The 17762-nt window shown below is 39.9% G+C and overlaps 1 long non-coding RNA gene across 4 annotated transcripts in view; it reads left to right on the forward strand.

Annotated features, from left to right (window-relative positions):
* LOC129633006 (uncharacterized) overlaps positions 1 to 17762 on the forward strand; it is a 188715-nt gene that overhangs the window by 23001 nt on the left and 147952 nt on the right. For all 4 annotated transcript variants that reach the window (XR_008704800.1, XR_008704798.1, XR_008704801.1 and 1 more), the window contains exon 2: positions 5299 to 5336. This is a non-coding gene — a long non-coding RNA (uncharacterized LOC129633006). The remainder of the gene's footprint in view (positions 1 to 5298; positions 5337 to 17762) is intronic.

Raw genomic sequence — 17762 nt, forward strand, 5'->3', positions numbered from 1 at the left:
AATGGAAGCTGAGGTGGTAAAGGTAGTCCATGTAGACAAGTCTTGCCCAAAGCTATGCTGTGAACGTGTGATGGTAGCTAAAGAGATACATGGTAGGACTTCCCTGGTTGTCCAGTGGCTAAGACTTCATGCTCTCAATGCAGAGGGCCCAGGTTCCATCCCTGGTCAGGGTTCTAGATCCCACATGCCACAACTAAAAGATTCTGCATGCCACAGCTAAGTGCTGCCAAATAAATAAATAATAAATATGTGAAAAAATATTTTTAAATAGCAGAAAAACTGCTATTTATTTCTTATTTAATGGAGTTAATATTGTAAGGCTTTTAATGACGCTGTATTGAAGTTAGGGGCTTCCCAGGTGGAGCTAGTGGTAAAGAACCTGCCTGCTAGTGCAGGAGATAAAAGAGATGTGGGCTCGATCCCTGAGTCAGGAAGATCCCCTGGAGGAAGACATGGCAACCCACTCCAGTATTCTTGCCTGGAAAATCCTATGGACGGAGGAGCCTGGAGGGCTACAGTCCATGGGATCGCAGAGTCGGACATGACTGAGCGACTAACACTGCTATTGAAGTTAACCCCAGAGCAAATCAATCAGCTATCTGGTAGGTATGTTTTATTCTTTTAAAAAATTTTATTTTATTGAAGTATTATATAGTTGATTTATGGTGTTGTGTTAATTTCTGCTGTACAGTGAAGTGATTCATTTATATGTATATATGCATTCTTTTTCATATTTTTTCCATTATGGTTTATCATAGGATATTGAATATAGTTCCTTGTGCTATAGGGTAGGAACTTGCTGTTTATCCATTCTCTATATAATAGTTTGCATCTGCTAATTCCAGACTCCCAATCCATCCCTTCCTCGCCCCCAACCATCAACCATAACTCTGTTTTCTATGTGTGTGAATCTGTTTTGTAGGTAAGTTCATTTGTGTCGTATTTAAATTCCCCATATAAGTGATATCGTATGGTATGTCTTCCTCTTTCTGACTTTCTTCACTTAATATGATAATCTCTAAGTCCATCCATGTTGCTGCAAATGACATTATTTCGCTGCTTTTTGAGGCTGAGCAATATTCCATTGTGTATATATAACCACATCTTCTTTATCCATTCATCTGTTGATGGACATTTAGGTTGTTTCCATGTCTTGGCTGTTGTATTTCAGTTCAGGTCAGTCATTCAGTCGTGTCCGACTCTTTGTGACCCCATGAACTGCAGCATGCCAGGCTTCCCTGTCCATCACCAACTCCCAGAGCTAGCTCAAACTCACGTCCATTGAGTCAATGATGCCATCCAACCATCTCATCCTGTCGTCCCCTTCTCGTCCTGCCTTCAATCCTTCCCAGCATCAGGGTCTTTTCAAATGAGTCAGTTCTTCACATCAGGTGGCCAAAGTATTGGAGTTTCAGCTTCAGCATCAGTCTTTCCAATGAATATTCAGGACTGATTTCCTTTAGGATGGACTGGTTGGATCTCCTTGCAGTCCAAGGGACTCTCAAGAGTCTTCTCCAACACCACAGTTCAAAAGCATCAATTCTTCAGCCATCAGCTTTTTTTATGGTCCAACTCTCACATCCATACATGAATCCTGGAAAAACCATAGCTTTGACTAGATGTACCTTTGTAGGCAAAGTAATGTCTTTACTTTTTAATATGCTGTCCAGGTTGGTAATAGCTTTTCTTCCAAGGAGCAGGCATCTTTTAATTTCAAGACTGCAGTTACCATCTGCAGTGATTTGGAGCACAAGAAAATAAAGTCTGTCACTGTTTCCACTGTTTCCCCGTCTATTTGCCATGAAGTGATGGGGCTGGATGCCATGGTCTTAGTGTTTTGAATGTTGAGTTTTAAGCCAGCTTTTTCACTCTCCTCTTTCACTTTCATCAAGAGGCTCTTTAGTTCTTCTTCACTTTCTGCCATAAGGGTGTTGTCATCTGTATATCTGAGGTTATTGATATTTCTCCTGGAAATCTTGATTCTAGATTATGCTTCCTCCAGCCCAGCATTTCTCATGATGTACTCTGCATATAAGTTAAATAAGCAGGGTGACAATATACAGCCTTGACGTACTCCTTTCCCAATTTGGAACCAGTCCATTGTTCCACGTCCGGTTCTAACTGTTGCTTTTTGACCTGCATACAGATTTCTCATGAGGCAGGTCAGGTGGTCTGGTATTCCCATCTCTTTCAGAATTTTCCACAGTTTATTGTGATCCACAACAGTCAGAGTCTTTAGCATAGTCAATAAAGCGGAAGTAGATGTTTTTCTGAAACTCTCTTGCTTTTTTGATGATCCAACGGATGTTGGCAATTTGATCTCTGGTTCCTCTGCCTTTTCTAAATCCAGCTTGAACATCTGGAAGTTCATGGTTCACGTACTGTTGAAGTCTGGCTTGGAGAATCTTGAGCATTACTTTGCTAGCATGTGAGATGAGTGCAATTGTTCAGTAGTTTGAACATTCTTTGGCATTGCCTTTCTTTGGGATTGGAATGAAAACTGGCCTTTTCCAGTCCTGTGGCCACTGCTGAGTTTTCCAAATTTGCTGGCATATTGAGTGCAGCATTTCACAGCACCATCTTTTAGGATTTGAAATAGCTCAACTGGCTCAATTCTATCACCTACACTAAATTTGTTCGTAGTGATGCTTCCTAAAGCCCACTTGGCTTTGCATTCCAGGATGTCTGGCTCTAGGTGAGTTATATCTAGGTGAGTTTATCAAGTGTTTATTCTTGAAACACTTGACAGCTGAAGTTGATAAAGATTTTCTTTGACTTATATTCAGTGTGTTAAAAAATATGTAACAGTTGAGGTGACCAATCAAGATAGAAGCTATAATCTATCAGAACAGATGCTGGCTGAAAACAACTGGTCAGACTATACCAATGATTACCAGTCCCATCCCTATTTCCAAGGACAACCTACCATGTGCACATGGATATATATTTTTTTTTTCAGAAATACCTAGATCGAAGAAAATGATTTTCAAGATTGAATTAGTAGGACTTTTAGGGCCTCTGAAGGATCAGATCACAGAAATTATAACTAGCATTGCAAAATGTATGCAAAATTCTTTTTAAAAAAATTATTTTTAATTGGATAACTGCTTTACAATATTGTGTTGGTTTCTGCCACACATCAACATGAATCAGCCATAGGTATACATATGTCCCTTCTCTCTTGAATCTCCATCCCACCTCCCACCCTATTCCCCCACTCTAGGTCATCACAGAGCACCCAGTTTGAGCTCCCACTGGCTATCTATTGAGCAAATTCTCACTGGCTATCTATTCTACATATGATAAGGTATATGTTTCAATGCTGCTGCTGCTGCTGCTAAGTCACTTCAGTCGTGACCAACTCTGTGCAACCCCAGAGACGGCAGCCCACCAGGTTCCCCCGTCCCTGGGATTCTCTAGGCAAGAACACTGGAGTGGGTTGCCATTTCCTTCTCCAATGCATGAAAGTGAAAAGTGAAAGTGAAGTCGCTCAGTCGTGTCCGACTCTTAGCGACCCCATGGACTGTAGCCCACCAGGCTCCTCCATCCATGAGATTTTCCAGACAAGAGTACTGGAGTGGGTTGCCATTGCCTTCTCCAAACCCAGGCTACCTGGCTTAATACTGCTTCACTTGTTTTGGAAAGTCTAATCTTTGCTTCTTGTTCTTGCTTGCTGGTGGGTGTAGGGTGTTGCCACGAGGCAGTGAAGTGAAGTCGCTCAGTCGTGTCCGACTCTTAGCAACCCCATGGACTGCAGCCCACCAGGCTCCTCCATCCATGAGATTTTCCAGACAAGAGTACTGGAGTGGGGTGCCATTGCTACTCTCTTAATTTATTCCACCTTCTCCTTCCCGCACTCTGTCCACAATCTATCTCTATGTCTGTGTTTCCACTGCTACTCTGCAAATAGGTTCATCAGTACCATCCTTCTAGATTCAATGGTGGTGGTTTAGTCACTGAGCCATGTCTGACTCTTTTGTAATGCCATGGACTGTAGCCTACCAGGCTCCTCTGTCCATGGGATTTCCCAGGCAAGAATACTGGGGTGGGTTACCATTTCCTTCTCCAGGGGAACCTGCATCTCCTGAATTGCAGACAGATTCTTTACCATTGAACCACCAGGGAAGCATAGATTCCATATATATGCATTAAATGATCAAAATTCATGCAAAACTCTTCTGCTAAATTTTGATTGAGGGCCTCATTTGTATTCAAGAGCCTTGTGGGCACAAAGGATAGAAAGCAAACAGGAACACTGAAAAAGTTTGTTTTTCTTCCCTTAAAAACTAAGATTAACAATATGGGACAAGTTGCAGAGGAAGAACAAAATGAATGCAACACATTCTGAGTAAGAATGATAAGGGTAAGACATTTTAGTTTCAAATAGTCATTTCATTTTGAGTGGTGAGGTTAGGAACAAAATGAACTTTTCCTGTCTCAGAGCACATGTGATGGGGGGTTTTCTATTCCGGCTGGCGTTCCCTCAGTGAGCAGTGCTAGTGTTAGGATTAAGATGAGAAGAACCAGAACCCTGCTGCACGTCCTCTGTGTTTTTGGTAGGACAGGGGTTGCAGGGGAAGAGGCCTGCAGCTTAAGATGTACTTCATTATTTTAGCTCAAGACTCCTCCTCATTTCCCCCACCTTTTAGTAAGTGTACCATGTTGCATTATCCCAGGAAATATTTTTTTTTCAAATAGGAACTGTGGCATATTTTTTCTTTTCTTTTGACAAATGGCATGTAGATAAACCTCTCAGCGTAATTGGTCCTCTTTCAAAGATTTTCATATGGAATATTTATAGTGAAATATGTCTGTCTGGTATATAAACAGAGCTAATTACAGTGATTATATTCTCCTTTATGCTTTTCAGTGATTGCTTAGAATGTTACGTTTTGATACACTTTCAAGAAAATAGGGATTTAAAAGTTTGTTTTAAAAAGAAGGCTGAAAAAAAAAGAGAGTTCTGTGGGATGGATAAAGTGTTTAATGTCCTCTGGGTGTGTAGAGTCAATAATATTACTTTTCTTGAGTAAAGAGGAAGAAAACTCTGTTTGTTAACCTGAATTCCATGCCTGATGTCATTGGTTTATTTTATTTTTTGTCAAGTTCTTTTATTTTAGTTGTGTCTTGCAGTTGACTATAAATCAGAAATAGGCTCCATTGGTGCCATGTCTTAGATAGAATGCGCAAATGTTCTTACCAAGAAAGTATAACAAAAGGAAGAAATACCCGGAATCAAAATTTCATCTGTAGATATGGTACTGATACTTGACAATGTTTTTAACTCTCTTTTCCCAGGTCACAGAAGTCTGAAAGGAGCGGCTTGGAACATCAAGGTGAGGGTGATGGTCACATATAATTTTGACCTTGAACACTTACCGGACAGAATCATTAGGACCTTGGCCTTTCCCTGTATTTTCCTCTCTCCAAGCTCCCTCTCTTTCTTTGGCCTGGTCCTGATTGATGCCCATGGTCTCTGTGGAGACTCAGCCTTTCAGACATCTGTTCTGCTATTGCCCCTGCTGATCTTTGTTGGTGGCTGGTGGGCTTCCCCTGGGAATTCCTGCCCACCCCCTTCATGACCTCGTGCCTACCTACTCGCCCTTTTCCCTCTGTTTCCTCACCCATGTTATAGTATTCTAAGTGAAGAACGTTCCAAGGGGTAGTCTGGATCTTTCTGTCCTTCTAAAACTCTTGGTTTGTTCTTTTTTTTTTTTGGCTGTGCGGTATGCGGGATCCCAGTTTCCCCACCAGGGATGGAACCCAAGCCCCCTGCAGTGAAAGTGTGGAGTCTTAACCATTGGATCACCAGGGAAGTCCCCTAAAACTCTTGGTTTTAATGAAATTTAGACAGCCAATCCCAAGGATGGGTTAAGGACATTTGAATGGCATCACACAGTGCTACAAAATGTCATCTTTTTATTAGCATCAAACCAGTGACCCAGGAGGACATCTAGGTGCCTCTTAACCCTCTGCTTCAGCAGGAGAATTACCTACCCAAACACAGTTCTCTTAGAGATGGGGGAAGGGATGAAGGCAGAGTTTTAGAGATTCTGCCAGTTGGTCCTCTTGGCTGGGAAATCCATAAATTCTTCAGGTACAAAAGACTCCCTGAGAGCTGATTCTGCTCTGATGTTGCTCAGGAGGTGGTCATGCCAATGCAATCCCACTTCTGAAGATCTTTGGAAGCATTTTAAAAAAGGAAATACTTTCACAAATGTGCTGACCTGATATTCCACTTAAATATCTAGGGTCTTAATTAAACCAATTTTTTAGCCATTTTCTAAAGCAGTTCTCTAGGGGTACCAATAGCTCTTTCTACTTTCTGCAAATGATAATGAGGTCACAGAAATTAAACTTCATAGGAAGCCTGACCATATCTCTAGTCCTAGAACAGTCTCATCTTAAACTTTTACTTTGCATCACCAGAACTTGCATTAGGCCATACTAGCTTTGTCCATTGCTTCTCACCATGGCCTTTCTCAGTCAAGAGTGTTTATTGAGTGTCCACATGACTGGGATCTGTACCATAAGAAATTATGAGTCTCTGCTCTTAAAATCCTGCAGTGAAGTTGACCTTGTTGGGTCAGGTAGAAGCTAGGGTTTTGCCCTCAGAACATCAGAGGTCACAAGAATATACAGAGACCTGCAAGATAGACTTCAGGGGTCCAGCATTTCATGAGGGAGGTGTATAGTATTATAATCTTTCAGAGCATGGACTTTTTTGTTTATTTTTTTTAAAAAATATTTATTTTTAATTGAAGGATAACTGCTCTATAATATTGTGTTGATTTCTGCCATACATCAACATAAATCAGCCGTAGGTGTACATATGTCCCCTCCCTTTTGAACCTCCCTCCCACCTCCCACCCCATCCTACCCCTAGGTTGTCACAGAGCACCAGCTTGATTTCCCTGAGTCATACAGCAAATCCCCACTGGCTACCTATTTACATATGGTAGGGTATGTGTTTTCTAGAGCATGGCCCCTACTGGCTGCCTATTTACATATGGTAGTGTATGTGTTTTCCAGAGCATGGACTTTTAAGTCAGATAGTTGTTGTTCAGTTTCTAAGTTGTGCCTGACTCTGTGCAACTCCATGGACTGCAGCACATCAGGCTTCCCTGTCCTTCACTGTCTTCTGGAGTTTGCTCAAGTTCATGTCCACTGAGTCAGTGCAGTGATGATATCTCACCATCTCATCCTCTACTGTCAGATAGATCTGGGCCCAAATTTTGGCTCCACCATCTGTTAGCTTGCACAGATGTGCCCTTGCACAAATTTGATAACCTCTTCACACCATAGCTTCTTATTTTGTAAAAGAGGAGTAATAATAAAATACTTGCCTTATGTAGACTTGTGTTGAGATTTAAATTAAAAATGGCTTAGCACAGAGCCTGGAACACAATAAGTGCCTAATAAATGATAGCCTTCAGCATTCCCTGGTGGCTCAGATGGTAAAAGCGTCTTCCTACAATGTGGGAGACATGGGTTCAATCCCTGGGTCGGGAAGATCCCTTGGAGAAGGAAATGGCAACCCACTCCAGTACTCTTGTCTGGAGAATCACATGGACAGGGGAGCCTGGTGGGGTACAGTCCATGGGGTTGCAAAGAGTCAGACACGACTGAGCAACTTCACTTTCATATTAAATGGCCTATTGGCCTCTTCTTGGAAACCACTTGTCGCAAGAAGGGCCCAAAGACAGAAATAACTACAGAGATATTGAACATTCACCAAGGGAGAAGTGTATTTTTTTTCTATTGAGAGACATTGACCCCTGATAGAAAAGGATCAATTGAAGGCTTTGTTAAAAAACTAATTTACTTTTTTCCCCTCTGGGAAATATAAAATATTGAATCTACCTACTTTTAAGAACATGGAACATAGCTCTTTACTCAATAAATAACTTGAATAGATTTCTAGACCTTTAAGGGACCTCAGAGACCATCTAGTATAATCTCTTTATTTAATAGATGAGGCAGCTGAGGGCCAGAAATATAAACTGACTGTCATAATTACGTCCTTCACCATGGTAGACAATAGGAAGAGATGCTTACAAGTAACTGCTAGCATTTTCCACTATAATGTGTTCCTAGTTGTTGAGTTAAGCAAGAGGGAAAGGAAGAGAGACAAGATATTGAGGAGAGGGAGAGTAAAGGAAAAGTTAGAAGATGAGGGAGATTCACAAGGAGGAAAGTTCAGAGAGTGCAGAAGGAAAGGAAGGAACAAGATGGTCACTTCCAACAGCAATAGAGTTCCATTAAAGGTACATCGTGTCAAGCTAACCTTTTCTTCTTTGATGAGGCTTATCATTCTAAAGGAATGTCAGAATTTCATTGTTATTTGGGTGTCTATGACAATAATCCAGGTGAGAAATGTTAATGACATGAACTAGGGTGGCAGCCATAGAGATGGTTCCAGAGGTTGGATTTGGGAGATATTTCAGAGAGACAGAGATATATATTATTGGATTGGATGTTGGGAGGAAGGGAATGGAAGGGCAAAGAATGAGTTCAAAGCGTTTGATTCAAATAACTAGACAGATGGTGATAATCATCTATTGAGATGGGTAAGCCTTTGGACATGCTGTATTTGATTGCCCAGAAAAATTCTGAGTGTACAGTTGGCTATTTGAGTCAGGAACTCAGGAAAGAGCGAGGCTGAAGATATAAATTATGGAGTTGTCAGTATAAAGATATTTATGGGATTGGATGAGATCATCTAGAGATGGAGTGACTATAGAAAGGAGAAGAATGCTGAGTCTAGGGCAATGCATCTTTTATAGGTCAGTAGAGGAAAGGGCTAGCACACGAGACTCAGGAGTAATTGGTGTGGGAAATGCTGAAGACATGGGTTACTCAAATTTTTTAAAAAATACGTATTTATTTGGCTGTGCTGGGTCTTTAGTTGTGGCATGTAGGATCTTTGACCTTCCTTGTGGCATGTGAGATCTTTAGTTGCAGCATGTGAGATCTAGTTCCCTGACCAGGGGTCAAACTTTGGCCCCTGCATTGGGAGTGTGGAGTCTTGGCCACTGGACCACCATGGAAGACCCTGGGTTACATGAGCTTTAGCTAGTAGTTTCATAAAATCATTTCTATGGGAAAAATGGGATATGGAAGAATGTGGGCTGGAGAGAGGTACAGGTAGGTGGGTTAGCACTGTATGTACCAAAGTAGTGTCAAGCAATGGATTAGTGGGAATTTGAAGATCTGTAGGAAGATCCCCTGGAGGAAGGCATGCTACCCCCTCCAGTATTCTTGCCTGGAGATTCCCATGGACAGAGGAGCCTGGCAGGTTACAGTCCATGGGATCACAAAGAAGCAACTTAGCATGCATGCTCGCAGGAGAGAACTTTAGTTCTTGTCCCTGTCTCATGAATCTGCTTAAAAAAAAAAACCCTCTTGAGTAGAAAGAATTTGGGTCAGACTTACAGTAATATGAAGATGAAGAGATGGTTACCACATCAGATTGATTAGTAGGTTTTAAAAGACATGGTGAACCATAGTAGATGCTCTGTGTCTATTGTGCTAAACCAAGCATGAGTTGATGGGGGCCTGGCCTAGGGTGGTGGTTTTGAGAGTGAAGTATTAGAATCTAGACATATTTGAAAAGAAAGTGGTGGCAGGATTTTATGACTTATATAAGTGACTGGTTATATGTGATGAGATCAAATTGCCAACATCTGTTGGATCATAGAAAAAGCAAGAGAATTCCAGAAAAATATCTACTTCTGCTTTATTGACTATGCTAAAGCCTTTGACTGTGTGGATCACAAAAAACTGTGGAAAATTCTGAAAGAGATGGGAATACCAGACCACCTGACCTGCCTCCTGAGAAATCTGTATGCAGGTCAAAAAGCAACAGTTAGAACAGGACATGGAACAATGGACTGGTTCCAAATTGGGAAAGGAGTACGTCAAGACTGTATATTATCACCCTGCTTACTTAACTTACATGCAGAATACATCATACAAAATGCCGGGCTGGATGAAGCACAATCTGGAATCAAGATTGCCAGGAGAAATATCAGTAACCTCAGATACACAGATGATACCACCCTTATAGCAGAAAGTGAAGAGGAACTAAAGAGCCTTGATGAAAGTGAAAGAAGAGAGTGAAAAAGCTGGTTTAAAACTCAACATTTAAAAAACTAAGATCATTAAAAAAAAAAAAAAAACCTAAGATGATGGCATCTGGTCCCATCACTTCATGGCAAATAGACAGAGAAACAATGGAAACAGTGACAGACTTTATTTTCTTGGGCCCCCAAATCACTGCAGATGGTGACCACAGCCATGAAATTGAAAGACGCTTTTTCCTTGGAAGAAAAGCTATGACCAACCTAGACAGCATATTTAAAAGCAGAGACATTACTTTGTCAACGAAGGTCTGTCTAGTCAAGGCTATGGTTTTTCCAGTAGTCATGTATGGATGTGAGAGTTGGACCATAAAGAAAGCTGAGCACTGAAGAACTGATGCTTTTGAACTGTGGTGTTGGAGAAGACTCTTGAGAGTCCTTTGGACTGCAAGGAGATCAAACCAGTTAACCCTAAAGGAAATCAGTCCTGAATATTCATTGGAAGGACTGATGCTGAAGCTGCAATACTTTGGCCACCTGATGCAAAGAGTTGACTCATTAGAAAAGATCCTGATGCTGGGAAAGATTGAAGGCAGGAAGAGAAGAGGACAACAGAAGATGAGATGGTTGAATGGCATCACAGACTCGATGGACATGAATTTGAGCAAGCTCTAGGAATTGGTGATGGACAGGGAAGCCTGGCATGCTGCAGTCCATGGGGTCACAAAGAGTTTGACATGACTGAGTGACTGAACTGATGGATATGTGGTGAGGGAGAGGGAAGAAGCCCAACTGATTCAAGGGTTCAACATTAGATATGTTTTTACTGTAGGAAGGAAGAGGAATTAAAAAAAAAAACCAACATGAGCTAGTAACTTATTCTTTACCAGAACCATTAGTAACTCATAGTTTGAATTTATATAGTTGTTTCTGTATATGGAAGGGATGATAAAAATTTAGTAAAATTAATATTGATAACAAATTGACTCTTCCATCTTAAAAGATTACTAATTAACCAATTAATGTGTTTCTGTTTACATAAAGCTGAGAGCTGAAGCCTAATGGCATAATAAGATCAGTTCAGACATCACTTTTTGATGGTTTGCCAGTTGAATGTTGATACGACTGCATTTATTTATGAGGTTGCTGATAATTTGAATTGCCCTGTGAGGGCTGGAGTTATTTTGCAGAACCATTCTCTCCTGCTTAACTAAAGGACATTCATCTTCCCCTGTGAAAGCGCTGACTTCTGGCCAAGCAGGGACTTCTGTCCTACACTGAGGGTGCTCCTGGCGATGGGGCTTGAGAGGGCGCCACGCCTGAGAGGCCCGCCGCTCTTCCCACCCCCAGAGACTTCGCCAGGCTCTTGCATGTGTTCAGGAAGTGGGAGGAGGTATGGTCAACTTTCTTAAGGGAAAAACCCTTTCAAACATTTATATAAGCACTCATTTACATATAATCGCTTTCCTCATCCTACTTTGAACTCAGGTATGTCCTTGAAGGGAATAAGTATCATTGCTTTCAAAACTCTCAAATTTTGACTTATCTAGTACTCCCTAAGAAATTAGTCCAAGTTCACAAGTTTTACCACATATGTCATCTCATGCACTTTATGCCTGATTTGCTTATGTAAGAACATCAGCCACTTAAACTGAGAGAAGAGTTTTTATCTCTTCTTGCCAGGTTCTGAACATAATGACATATATTTAGATTAGTCTAATAAGTATTAGAATAGTAGGAATTTAGAGCTGGAATAGAATTTAGATATCATCTCATCTACTTCCTTTCTCATATGGAGGAAAAGAGATCTAAAGAGGTGAGTTATTTGATTAAGTTCATATACTTAACATATAGAAAACAGTATGGAGCTTCCTCAAAAAATTAAAAAGAGAAATACCTATTTTAGAAATTAAAAATAGTACAACATGGTGATTATTACAACATGGTTAACAGTACTGTGCTGTGAACTTGAAATTTGCTAGAAAAGTAATTCTTAACTGTTCTAGCCACACACACACACACACGCACACACAGTAACTATGTGAGATGATAGATGTATTGATTAACTTGATAGTGGCAGTCCTTCACAAGCTACATGTGTATCAAATCATAACACTGTATACTTTAAGTATATACATTTTATTTGTCAACTATACCTCAGTATAAAGCTTGAGAAAATAACCAAAAAGGCAAAACTACCTACTAAACTACTACTAAATGTATCTCTATCTAGAATGGAGAGCAATCCAGTCCTTTTTACTGTATTTCAACTCAATCACTCTGTATTTCCTTTCTTAATTTCTAATTGCTTCTTTAAATAACCACTTACTGTTGTTTTATCATTTTTATGTGTTTTTGTTGAACAATTTTGTATTCATCCACTTTAAAAAGTGGAGGTTATGCTGCATTATCTTTCTCTTTTTTTGAAGAGCTCAATGTTTCTAACTTAAAGTCTTTGTGAAGCTGTCTGTGAAATTAATTTTCCAGAATGAATACATGATTGTTATTTGTGTTAATTTTCTTAGCAGCCAATGATTGTTTTGGAATTTTGCTTTACCAGCAATTTTAGAAGAAGACATTTTTGTTTTTCATTTTTCTTTCTCCCATTTTTCTCCATCTGCCTCTGTGTCCAGCATTTTGGCAGTCCCCTCCACTGCCAACCATTCTTCACACCCCTCATCCATAATCAGGCTTTAAATTGCTTGCTGGGGCTCCTTCCACATGCGATGGTGGAGTAGCAAGAGCCAGTCAAACGGTCAGTTAGCAGTATGGCTCAGTTCTTATTGGTAAGGCAGTGGGATTTAAAACTACAGCTCATGCATTTGCCCTCAATAAGGTGAAAACTGATTCTTGAAGGGTGAAAAATCTTAGATAGTATAGTGGCCCTTCAAAACTCAACTCTTATTCCTTAGCATTTAATTTTTCTCTTTAGGGAAAATTTAAATTCAAATTTTCTTGGGACTTCCCTGGCAGTCCAGCCATTAAGACTCCGTGCTTCCATTGCAGGGGCACAGGTTTGATCCTTGGTTGGGGAACTTAGATCCCACATGCTGCAAGGTGCTGCCCCCACCAAAAAAAAAAACACAAAAAAAACAAAAAACCAAAAACTTTTTTTTCATTGGGGGGATAATAATGAAAAATAAGTTGACAAACATGATTACAGCTCTAGACAGAAGTCAGCTATGTTTTGTTGAGGCTCTTAGTGAGCCTTATTCCCCATCATCTACAGAGCTATTTATTTACTTATTGAAGTATAGTTGATTTACAATGTTGTATTGATTATTGATATAGAGCAGAGTGATTCAGCTATACATTCATATATATATATATCAATATATGCATTCTTTCTTAAAAATTCTTTTCCATTATGGTTTATCATAGGTTGTTGAATGTAGTTCTTTGTGCCATATAATAGGACCTTGTTGATTATCCATTCTATATATAAAAGCTTACAACTGCTAACCCCAGTTTCCCACTTCATCCCTCCCCAAAACCTCTTTGCCTTAGCAACCTCCAGCCTGTTCTCTATGTCTGTGAGTCTGTTTCTGATTCATAGATGGGTTCATTTGTGTCATATTTTAGATTCCACATTAAGTGATATCACATGGTATTTGTCTTTCTCTTTCTGACTCAATTAGTATGATACTCTCTAGTTACATCAATGTTGCCGCTGCTGCTGCTGCTGCTGAGTTGCTTCAGTCGCAAATGGCATTATTTTGTTCTTTTTTAAAATGGTTGTGCAGGATTTCTGTGGAGCTTTTCAAACTCTGACTCCTGAAGAGCTGAGCTCCTGGTTAGCACAGACAAGAGCTTCAGCCTGCCTCTCTGTTCAGTGGAAATGTTCATATATGTTCAGTGGAAATGTTTCTCTTGTTTTCAAATCTGAAACTTTTCCCTCTTTTTATATTTTATCACATATTACTATATATTAGGAGCATAAAGGGGCTAATCAAAGCATAAACTCTTTACACCATCTTGACTGGAAGTCAGTATTTGTTATTTTATTTACCAACTACTAAAGTCTTTATAACTTTTTCTTGTAACTTGTATAGACTTAAAATATTTATTTAAGAGGTAGGACAGAAACAGTCAGCTGATAGATGTCAATTACATTCAGTCACCTATCTGTGCTTTACTTTCTAGGTTAGCATTTCTGAGGTTTCTGAAGAATGCAGATCCTTTTCAGCTAGTATCATCTTCTCTGGGAGGTTCTGGTCTTTCAAGGTCTTGTTGTTCTACAGCTGGAAACTGATGGCTGAATCTCTTTAGGGTATCATTCAGTGCGTTCATAGTCTGCTCTCTGGTAACATTTGCAATCACTCTCCAAAAGTCCTTCTTTCGTTGTTTAAATATGGATAGCTCTATGCATCAACCATTCATGTTTTATGTGCCAGTATAGCATAGTGGTATAAAGAGACAGACTGTTCAGTCTTGGGACCTCTGTCTCTGTCCCTTGGATTTCATGTATTTGGTTTTTGGAAGAGATGCTCTCAAACCTTAGTAAGATTTTCAGTGACTAACAAGACAATGGAATTGGTTCTTTTGATAGAGAAAATTGTTTAACAAATTTTTTTTTTGTTGATTTCACATATCCATAATCATTTAGAAAAACATTAGAAAATACAGACAAAGCAAAATGAAAACAAAGTAATTCACAATTTTGTCACCCATTTTGGTGTATATTCTTTTAGGCCCTCAAATGTATCTATATGCTTGTAAATGATATACTGCTATAAAAGTGGTGATGCTGTGGTTATCAGTCTGTGAGGTATGTATATTTCTTGTTTATTTAAAAAATTTATTTATTTGGCTGTGTTGAGTCTTAGTTGCGATATGTGAGATCTTTGTTGTATCACGTGGGATCTTTATTTATTTATTTTTTTGAGGCAGTGCACAGGCTCTCTAGTTGTGGCATGTTGGGCTCAGTACTTTTGTCATGCGGGCTCTGGAGCACGTGGGCTTCAGTAGTTGTGGCTCCCAGGCTCTCTAGTTGTGGTGTGGGCTCAGTAGTTGTAGTGCATGGGCTTAGGTGCTCTGCAGCATGTAGGATCTTAGTTCCCCAGCCAGGGATCAAACCTGTGTCCTCTGCATTGCAAGGCAGATTCTTTACCACTGAGCCACAAGGAAAGTCCCTATTTTTCTCATTTATTAATGTAAGGTGAATCTGTTTCTGGGTCAATAACTATGGGTCTTTCTATCAATTAGCTGTTTTTAGATTCTTTCTCTTCTGCTACTTCAAATGATACTGAAGTGAACACACTTATACATATATTTTTGTTCATTTGTTAGTGTTGAAGGAGGTCACTGAGAGGATGTGACTACTGGTTGACCCCTGACCCGGAACCAGGCAGTTGGAGACTCCTCCCCGATCCCCTGTCTGCCCACCATTCCCATAGCTTCAGATTTAGGCTTGAAAGAGTAGATATTGTTGAGACCATCTAGACTGAATACATGACTGAACCCTGATAAAGGCCTCTTTATAAACTTTTAAGATCCTGGCAGGTGGGCGTGAAAATCTACTTATCTTATAGCTCCCTATAAGACAAGCCTCTAAGCAAGTTCCTTTGCCTTTTAAATCTGCCACCTACCAATTTGGAGCAGTCTGTCTATTTCTTTGGTCTCTCCTTGCCCTCCGTGTATGGCGGCCAGTTTGTGAACCAACAGAAAAAATTTAAAGAAACTTTCTAAAGACCCTTTGATTATCTTCAGTCAGAAAGAGAAATCTGAGGGAAGGGCTGCTGTGACCACACCCCAGGAAATGCCAGGCAGGTAGTAGGACCTGGTAAATGTGGGTAAGCACCACTAAATAAACAAAGGCCAGGCGTTTTGTTAAGATGGAAGGGAAAGCAAATAGCTCTGAAGTCTGAGGAGACACCTGGGAAACACAACTTTGTCCCTAAAGAAGAGTTTGTAAAGCTTGAAAGCCTGGGAGCATGTTTCATAGCAACAAGTCTTGTCCTTTTATTCAGTTTAACCCTGAAACAAAATAAAATTTTATTTTTATGATTGAATGAGTTCAGAATACATTATGCCCACTCTTATGTCTGGAATCATCTTTATCTCCTTTTATTACATTAGCTCCAAATGAACTTTTCCAATTTTCCATTATGTACTTGGAAAGTCTTTTTTTTTTACCCTCTGATTGAGGTTATGGAACAGGGTTGAAGTGAGGAGGTAAATACTTAAAAATTTAGAGCAACCAGTCAGCTAGGGAAGACAAGAAAATATAAAAATCTTCCTCTTACTCCCTTTCTCTCTCTATTAACAAAAATTTCCAGTCTTTTCTTTCCAGTCCTCTCAAGTCACCTACTTATTTTTCAAAAGGTTCAGTTCAGTTCAGTTCAGTCGCTCAGTCGTGTCCGACTCCTTGCGACCCCATGAATTGCAGCACACCAGGCCTCCCTGTCTATCACCAACTCCCAGAGTTCACCCAGACTCACGTCCATCGAGTCAGTGATGCCATCCAGCCATCTCATCCTCTGTCGTCCCCTTCTCCTCCTGCCCCCAATCCCACCCAGCATCAGGGTCTTTTCCAATGAGTCAACTCTTCTTCATGATATTGCAAGGTTATTAATTTTTTATTGATGTATAATTTATTTATAAGGTATTAGTTTCACATGTACTACTAAGTGATTCAGTTATTTATATATATATATATATAATTTTTCAGACTCTTCCATTATAGGTTATTATAAAATATTGAATATAGTTCTCTGGGTTATACAATAGGAACTTTTTATCTATTTTATATATAGTGATGTGTTTATGTTAATTGCAAACTCCTAATTTATCTTCCTCCATCCTCTGTGGTAACCATAAGTTTGTTTTCTATGTCTGTGAGTCTATTTCTATCTTGTAAATAAGTTCACTTGTAACAATTTTAGATTCTACATATAAGTGATATCATATGATATTTTGTCTTTGGCAAACTTCACTTAGTATGACAATCTCTAGGTCCATCCATATTGCTGCAAATAGCATTATTTCATTGTTTTTTATGGCTGAGTAATATTCCAGTGTGTGTGTGTGTGTGTGTGTGTGTGTGTGTGTGTGTATGTGTGATATTTTCTTTATCTAGTCATCTATCGATGGATATTTAGATTGCTTCCATGTCTTGGCTATTGTAAATAGTGCTGTTATGAGCATTATGAGCATTGGGATGCATGTATCTTTTCAAGTTAGAGTTTTCTCCAGATGCATGTCCAGGAGTGGGATTGCAGGATCATATGACAACTCTGGTTTTAGTGTCTTAAGGAATCTCCATATCGTTCTCCATAGTGGTTGTACCAATTTATGTCCCAACCAACAGTGCAGGAGGGTTCCCTTTTCTCTACACATTTTCCAGCATTTATTAGGAAAGTTATTAATTTAATTATAGTTCCAAGGTATAAATTGAAATGCAGTGAAAGCTTCAACCTTCTGAAACGTCTGTTTTGAATCATCTGTTCAGAACACAGAACCAGGAAGGGGGCCCATAAAGCTCAGAGCAGCCGATAGAGGCAGCAGCAAATTGATGAACTGAGGTGTGGGCATTTTATTCATGGGTAAAGCCCTCAAACCCTATGCTTACTAAGGTACTGTTGCTGCTGCTGCTAAGTCGCTTCAGTCGTGTCTGACTCTGTGCAACCCCATAGACAGCAGCCCACCAGGCTCCCCCGTCTCTGGGATTCTCCAGGCAAG

This window comes from Bubalus kerabau, chromosome 18 (genome assembly GCF_029407905.1).
Source record: "Bubalus kerabau isolate K-KA32 ecotype Philippines breed swamp buffalo chromosome 18, PCC_UOA_SB_1v2, whole genome shotgun sequence".
Lineage (NCBI taxonomy): Eukaryota > Metazoa > Chordata > Mammalia > Artiodactyla > Bovidae > Bubalus > Bubalus kerabau.